This window comes from Gavialis gangeticus, unplaced genomic scaffold (assembly GCF_001723915.1).
Source record: "Gavialis gangeticus isolate Ggan-Ray unplaced genomic scaffold, GavGan_comp1, whole genome shotgun sequence".
Taxonomy (NCBI): domain Eukaryota; kingdom Metazoa; phylum Chordata; order Crocodylia; family Gavialidae; genus Gavialis; species Gavialis gangeticus.
In genome coordinates this window covers 1,667,462-1,676,136 of record NW_017729028.1, presented here as the reverse complement: position 1 = coordinate 1,676,136, position 8,675 = coordinate 1,667,462, and positions in this window count along the sequence as shown.

Sequence of the window (8,675 nt, the reverse complement as noted above, 5' to 3'; positions counted from 1 at the left end):
CCTTCCCACCCCCCTCCTGCAAACCCCACACATCCCTCCCACATTTCACACCATGCATGCCCAGCCACCAGACAGGATGGGACCTGCTGGTGGGAGCTGTGGATGCAAGGGCAGCTGTCCCCACATCCTGGTTAGCAAAGAGGGCACAGGAGCTCTGATTTTTCTATGATAAAAAAACAAAAGCAAACAGCAAAGCATACAGAGATTTAGAATTATGTTTATTATGATGAAGCTTTCAGCCCTCTTGAGCCCCTTTATTCTTCAGTCATGGCGCCATGCCTATTATCTCCTTGAGTTAGTTGAAATTCTCTCCTTTTTTAAATCCAGTATCTTAGTTCTGTTGACCTCTTGCTTTCCCCATCTCTGGATTGTGAATTCTATTACATTGTGATCACTTTCTCCTAAATTTCCTATCATCTTCACATCCTCCACCAATTCTTCCCTATTGGTTTGGACAAGATTGTCACATACTTTCCTGATTCCTTTCACATTTTCTTCTAACTGAATCTAAAGCATATCTAGGTTAAATAACCAACGTTCCTTACTGAGTAGTAAAACTTCTACAATTTTACCTGAATACATAATACAGCAGGGATGGCCAACCTGTGGACCTAGTTTACACAACAGCTGCTATGTTTGACAGGAAAGTCGCCAGGTGCACAGCAAAAGGAGGCATTAGAATAGAGGCAGGGAGAAGAATGGACTCTGGACACTATTTCGTGTGGAGGTGTCTGGTGTCACTGCCAACAGCCACATTAACCCTTCTCTGGTCCTGAGCCTGCTGCCTAATTCAGGGCTTTGGATCCTCGCTGACATAAACTCCAGCAGTTGCAGGGTCATGGAGGGTTAATTTGCCTCTTGACTGTGACACCTCTTTTTGCAGTAACATCCTGCCACTGCTCTGCTCTGTACAGCTGCGCCCAGAGGCTCCAGCCCCGCTGCCTCAATTCCAGATTGGGCAAACTTTATGGGGAGAGATAGGGATCACAGTGGCACTCAGGGAGGGCTTAACTTGTGGCACACCTGCTAAAAAGTTTGTCCACCACTGTAATAGAGAAAACAGAGAGAAGGAGAGTTATGGTACTAGCCTGTGGGTTAGGAATTAATTCCCTGCTCTGCCATAAATGGTTTGTATGACCTTGGGCAAATCACATAGAGATCCTCAAAGGGCATTTAGATTGCCTAAATCCAATGGAAATCACTTAACTGAGAATCTGGGCCCTAAAGTCTCTCCCCCCTGTACCTCCTATCCAGGAGATATGGATAATACCACTTCCCTTCCTGACAGGGGCATCATAAAGGTCAGTGCATTAAAGATTATGAGGTGCTTGGATATTATGCAATGGCTTTTATAAGTACAGTTGACAAGCAGTCATTTACTTTCTCTTCCTGCCTTACAGCTACATCTCTTTTTATGGGAGGGGATCAAAACGCAGGAAGGATGATACCAGCCTTGGACACCAAGTGAAAGGACCAGTATACCTCATTGCAAAATCCTAAACACTTTGAGCTGTTGCTGGAATGTTATTAAGGGAATTTCACTTCAGTCTCCACATCCTACCACTATATTACATTCTGCAGCAATTTAAAGTATATCAGGTATGAAAAGGTTTGTATAAAGTTAATTTCAGTTCTGTTTTAATCCTACACACAAAATGCTTCCAGAAAATTGAAGGTATCTGAAGCCCTATGAAATGTTGGGCACATTTTAAATGCATGAATTGAACAAACATATTTTACCTCTATTGTCATAATATGAGCCTAGTTTGGCTTATTCTTTATTTCCACTAATTAATTCTAGAAGTTTGAAGCTGTGGCATTTATTGACAACAATAAAACGTCAGATTCATTAACATAGAGAGATTACGCACCATTCCATTAACACTTCCAGACACACACCCATATAGTAGCAAATATTCGAGTGATTCTTTCAAGAACAGATGGTTTAGACACAATTAATAAGAAGCCTTGAGTTATTTGCATATTCATTAGATAATATCAGTTATTCCTCAGGCACAATAAAGAATTACAGGAAAGCTGTATATGTTTCTCTCTATTAACAGCCTTAAAATCAAAATGCGTGTTATAAAAAGAGGCAAATAAAAGTCCTCGAACATACAGTAATCTAATATCCATTTGTGTTTCAACAATGAGGAAGCATTTTGCTCATGTAATATGATCAAGATTTTCTAAGATAGTAAAAATATAGACAAAACATTTCCTTATGACTTGTAAACTCTTCGTTCTTTCTATACAGCACAGCCTGTCAAGAGGTTGCACGCTAGAAAACAGAAACCTAAGTGGAAAGATGGAAGCATAATGCTGAGCTTCCATTGCTTGGCTTGGAGGTGTAGGTTCAAATTTGAGATCTATCACAGGCCCCTTTTATGACCAGAGACCAGACTTTTCAGGAGAGTTCTGTATTGATAATCAAAGCCAAAATAATTTTAAAAACAAACAAGTTTAATATTTAGGTTTAAAATAACTGGCTAGCAGCAAAGGTGCATGGCATGCTGGGTGCTTAATTCTTTCAAAAGGAGGATGACAGGTATCATAATCAAAGCTGTTGAAGATATAGGGACAAAGGACTGGAAAAGACCTTCTGGGTTAGACTCTGGTCTGCTACTAAGGGAAACAGTATCACATAATCCCTTTCATAACTTTAGCAAGGTTTAAAAGTAGTAGGGTTTCTGGCTCTCCTATGTCCAGTGGAAGGCTACCATAATAAGAAACCTTCTTCTAAACTTCAGCCGCTTTATTTGTGAACTGTTTATACATATTTTTTCCGGTCGTTTTCTTAAACAGTTTTTCTCCCTTTCTGGAGTTTACACCCCAGTGTATTTACAGACAGCAATCATATTCTCCCTCAGTTTTGCTTAAACTAAACAAGCCAATTCCTTTTAGTCTCCTTTCACATAATTAGCTCTCCATGTCTATGATCCTCTTGGCAGTCCTTCTCATCACCTGTTCAAATTCCCGTTCAAACTCCTCTTTCTTAAACACAAGTGTCCAGAATTGTGTACCAGATAAATCTAACCAGAGACTAACATGATAGTATTAATACTACCTAATCTTTGCTGGCTGTGCTTCAACTGATGCGTTCTAGGATCAGATCTTCCATTTTTAGGTTCTTCAACAATGAGCAAGGAGCCTTCTAGAACTAACAAACAGGAAACACTAAATACAGATCTCAAGACTTCCCCCTTAGCAGCAGGACTCTCTAACCAACAAGTCAGAGAGTTACATTTCCTCTTGTTCTCTCTCTCTGGCCTTATGACACCAGAATATTTCTGCTTTGTAGTTGCATAGCTTCCACAGGAAAGATGGAGAGCACCTTCCTAATCAATAGTTATGGCACTCTCTTGGGAGATAGAACATATGAGTTGGAGCCCCCTCAGGATGAAGAATGCCTATCAACCAAGTTTCCCACTTCCTGGGTGACTTCTTTACCCACCAAGCTATTACACGGAAGGTAAGCAGCAGCAGCAGCACCTTGTCCTGATGCACTTAACAAAAGACAGCAACTGCAATTGTGTTTTGTGACATGCCAGCTCTTGTTAGTGTGTGTTACATGAGCATAAAGTGTGTCTGCTGGAGTGAGCCCCTCTGGGGACCTAAATGGTGCTTAGTAGGGCTGTGCAAACCTTTGTTTCAGGATTCAGTTTGGAGAAGATTCAGCCCAATTTGGAAGCCAAATCTCTGAATCCGAACTGAATCGCTAGAAGCTTAAAATTTTCCGAATTGATCCGGAACCTCCAAATCGATTCAGAAAAGATTCAGAGATTCAGAAGGCAGTCTTTACAGGGAAACAGAAACTTAGAAAAGGGAGGGGGAGCAGGGTGAGGAGGGGGAACAGAGGGGGAAGGACTGACATCTCTAGCTGGCCAGTAAATCTGATTTGTCTCTGACTGCCCTTCCAATCACAGTGTCTGGGGGAGGGACATAGGAAGAACATAAAAGCTCTGTCTACAGGCTTGCTGTGCCTTTTGTGAGCTGGTTCTGAGTGAGCAACAGCTGCAGAAAGGTACTGGACTGCCTGGCTTGCCATCCTAGTCAGTCAGTTGCCTGCTCCTTTTTGTTCTTAGAGAGGATTGGATAGAATATAGCTTAGCTTAGCTTAGTGTATCTTAGCTTAGAATCTGTCTACTTAATACTTCAATATCCAATTCATTTCTTTCAATTTATATTTGTTCTCTTTTCTTTTTTTGCAAACTTTTAAGAAAGAAAACTCTGTTTTCTCTGGCAGTGTGATCCATCTCTGTGCAAGGAACCACACATTACACACACTCACACAGATCATAGAAGAAGTCATATATTCATAGAAGAACAAGAGATTGTATATAGTTATTACACACATCATGTCACAGAAGAGCAACACATAGTTATTATTCATAATCAACAATCAGATTCATTAGCCCGCCACAGTCCACTACACACAAATCAAAGCAGTCCAATACTCATACAACCCCACAACCCAGAAAAGAAGAACCAACATCACAGAAGAACAACACACAAATTTATTATCAATATTTAGTTCCATTAGATCACCGCAGTCCACTACACACAACTCAAATCAATCTAATAATCGCACAACCCAGAAAAGAAAAACCAACATCACAAAAGAACAACACACAAATTTATTAGTTAGTATTCATAGTCAATACTCAGATTCATCAGCCCACCACAGTTCACTACACACAACCCAAAGCAAACTAATTGCATAACCCAGAAGAAAAAATCCAGAAGAAGGCAGACACACAGTCACGCACCTTTTGCAGCACAGGAAAAATGAATATGAAGTGTGCTGGAAAGGCTGGAGCCAGGTCTTCTAGCAGGGGAAGGAGAGGGGGTACGGGGAGAGCTAGAGCAGCAAGTTCCGCCCTCCACCCCCTGCAAAACTTAGACACATCCTCTTCCCAAGCAGCCATGAGGCTTCTGCTGCCAGTGGAAGCAAGGAGGTGGGAGCAGTACCTGTACCTGATGCCCCTGCACCTGCACCACCTCCCCTAACTCCAGAAATAGACACCAGCAGCAGAATCACTGTCTCCTCCATGCCAATGTCATCTCCCAGTGTAAGCCTGCCACTGCCAGAGGAGAAGCTGGAGCTGGAAGCAGGGAACCTGAGTGCCCTGGCTCAAGCAGTTCTGGTGACTGAGGGGTAATCAGAGTTTGTGCTCCACACCCCTCAAAGTTCCCCTAGAGACAGGTTGCCTTCTCCAGAAAGCAGCACCTGGGAGGAGGTTGAGGTTGTGGCAGCACCTCCTGCTGTTGTGCCTCAGCCTGCTGATGAGAGGGCTAAGGCAGCATCCCCACCCTCAACCCAGAAGTGGGTGAGTAGGGTAGTGTGGGAGCATTTTGAGCTGGCAGATGATCCCAGGTGTGCTACCTGCCAGCACTACCAAAGGCAAATCAGCTGGGGCAAGGAGGTAAACCACTGCTGGCAGGTAAGAGGTGCCATAACCTCCAGCTAACACCTCCAGCTGGGGAATGCCCAGACCTGTCACATTTTTGATGTGGAGCCACTGGACTGCAACCCCTTGGCCTACCGGACAAGGTGCAGCCAGATGTGGCAGGATCTGGCCATGGTTGCCAAGCAGCACCTATCCTGTCCACCACCCAGTGTTCCAAGCGAGAGGGTGTTCAGCATTGCTGGAGATGTTGTGACACCCCACCACACCTGCTTGGATCCTGGTTTGGTGGAGCAGCTGGCATTCTTGAAGGTGAACCTCCCACTGCTGGGGTTCCCCAAGCTCCACCTAAAGATGGACTGAGTGCCACTCTCCTCACTCCATCTGCACCAATTTCCTTTTTTCATTTTTTTAAAAAACAGTTAATGCCCCACTCTCAGCTATAGGGGGACACACTGCATCACCAGCCAGCGGAGGAAGAACATGTCCCTGCTAAACTCGCTCCCCTGCCAGGACGAACTTGGAGGTATGGACTGGAGCTATGGGGAAGGAGGAAGCCCCAGGTCCTGGGCACGACCACTAAAACTGCACCCTGCCAGGGTAGGGAGGCTTGGTGGGACTGCTGGCAGTGCGGCAGCCCCGTAGGCAGGACCAATGATCCCCTGGTGAAAGGCGGGTAGGAGGTGTCATAACCTCCAGCTAACACACACATGCACGCAGCCCTGGCTGGGGAATGCTCAGACCTGTCACATCTTTGATAGCCCAGATGCTTGATGGTTGCAGTGCAGTTGTGAGGCTCCTGGTGATCTCAGCTTAGTTTCCTGGGATGCCAGCTTTTGCACTGAAAAACCCTTTCTCAGGCTGAGGAAGTACCTACAGTTGGTATGTCTCCTGGTCCTGGATGAGAGGAGTAGTAAAGAAGCCAGAGGCTGGCCTGGCACACAATTCAGGCAAGAAAGCCAGTCAGTGAAAATAGAAATGGAAGCGTTTTACTTTCAATTCCTTTATGAAAAGAAAGGCTCTGTGGCAGTTCAGTTTGGCTACCCTAGATGCTGCTGGTGCTATTGGTGTTGAGTCACCTAAGTTATTTTTACCTGCTGCCATTTACAGTGGTGGACCAGAACGAAGCTGTAGGGGAGGAGAAGACCCCACTGGGGCACTCTGGCATGTTGTGCAGAGGCTCCACTCCAACACTAGGAAGGGTGCACCTGAACACACACACACACACACACACACACACACACACACACACACTGAGGGTGCACCCAACAGAAACGCACTAGGTGCCTACTTGAGAGGAAAGAAAGGCCTGACAGTTCGGTTTGGCTACCTTAGATGCTGCTGGTGCTACTGGTGCTGACTGCTGAGTCACCTAAGTTATTTTTACCTGTTGCCATTTACAGTGGTGGACCGGCTCAAGGCTGTAGGGGAGGAAGAGGCCTCACTGCGGCACACTGCTATGTTGTGCAGAGGCCTCAGTGCCAGGAAGGGTGCACCTAAACACACACACAGTGTCACCCACCCATGTCATGATTTTTGCCTGTTAGCAACCAGAGGTGCAGGGCCCCAGAACCCAGACTCCCCCTGCACCTATCTCCTTGACAGCTGGAAGGCTTCATGGCTGCAGCAGGGCCTGGCAGGCCTGCAGTAGTTTTTTTCACCCCCCGTGCCTTAACACACACAGTGTCACCTATGTCATGAGTTTTGTTTGTCAGCAGTTTGAGGTGCAGTGTCCCAGAAGCCCCTGCACTTATCTCCTTGAAACCTGGCAGGCTTTGTGGCCTCAGCAAGTGTTACCATCCCTGCAATTTTCACCCCACTGTGGTGTAACAAACACGTGACATGAGTTTTGCTTTCATGACTTTGAGGTGTGGCTTCCCAGAAACCCCTGCACCGATCACCTTGAAGCTTGGTAGGCTTCATGCGCTCAGTGAAGCCTACCACCCCTGCAAGTTTCATAAAAAAACAACAAATTTATAGATATTTCATTGATTCCCCATTCTACTATATAGCCAAATCTCCGAATCTCTCCAAATTAGCTCTGAATCTTCCGAAGCCAGTTCAGCTGAATCAAATCAGAAAAGCGATCTGAATCTCTGAATCGAATCACTGGCATCCAAATCAGCTGAATCCAAATTGAATAGTTCACTATTCGCACAGGCCTAGTGCTTAGGACAGAAGCCATGCATGTAGCGGCTCAAGCCAGAGCATTTCTGGACATGTGCAATATTGGAACTAAAGGTGCCCTGCAAAGTTTCAGGCCAAAAGAGGAGGCATCTAGTGAGTTTTAGGCATGTTCAAGGCTAAGCAGTTTTGAAGTTAACTGTCTACCTTGGTTCCTAATGTAGGACTTAAGTTCTGTTTTAGATCAGGACCACTCCTGTTAGAGAATGGGATCCTGCACCCTTCTTGGCATTTACTTTTGGCTAATTGCGTGGCTCTGTGCTCATTTTGCTTTCTTTTATGAATCCAATTCTTAGGAGCCTATTTTTTAGCACCTTGTAGAGGAGGCCTGAGCGGCTAACTCACGGCTGCAAATTCTACTTGGTAGCACAGCCTCTAAAATTCAGGTGCTGTAGTGCTCAGCCAAAGTCCTTTGTTAATCTAGCCCTAAGACTTTTGTGAAGCATTTGACTTAACACCACACAACAACATTTTGATTAAGAACTTAGCATTTCAAAGTATCAAAGGCCATGTTAAATGCATTAAGAATTGGCTAACTGACAGATTTTTAAGAAGTAGCTGTCAATGAAGAATCATGATTGAATGGGGACATCTTGCAAGATTCTGAACAGTTTGGTACTAAGCACAACACCATTCAAAATCGTATTCAGTTATCTAGAAATACAATCAAAACATTTCATATACAATTTGTGTATGACATGAAGACTTGCAGAGTAGTCAATAATAATAAGGACAAGGCCATCATCTAGATCACTTGCTAAACTGGACCCTCAGAAACAAAAATGTTTTAATGCAGCCAAATTCTAAGTCATAAACTGAGGTTCAAAGAACATAAGCAACAATTAGTGCCTCTGAGGCTCCTACCACATGTTCCATATATCACAAAATTAACTGGTTAATCATGCCCGTAGCATGGGGAACAAGCAGGAGGAACTTGCCCTCCTGCTGGCTGACACCAGCCCGGACATTGTGGGGATTACGGAGACTTGGTGGGACTCCAAGCATGATTGGGCGGTGAATGTTGAGGGCTATAGGCTGTACAAGAGGGACAGGATAGGAAAGAGAGGGGGAGGAGTGGCACTC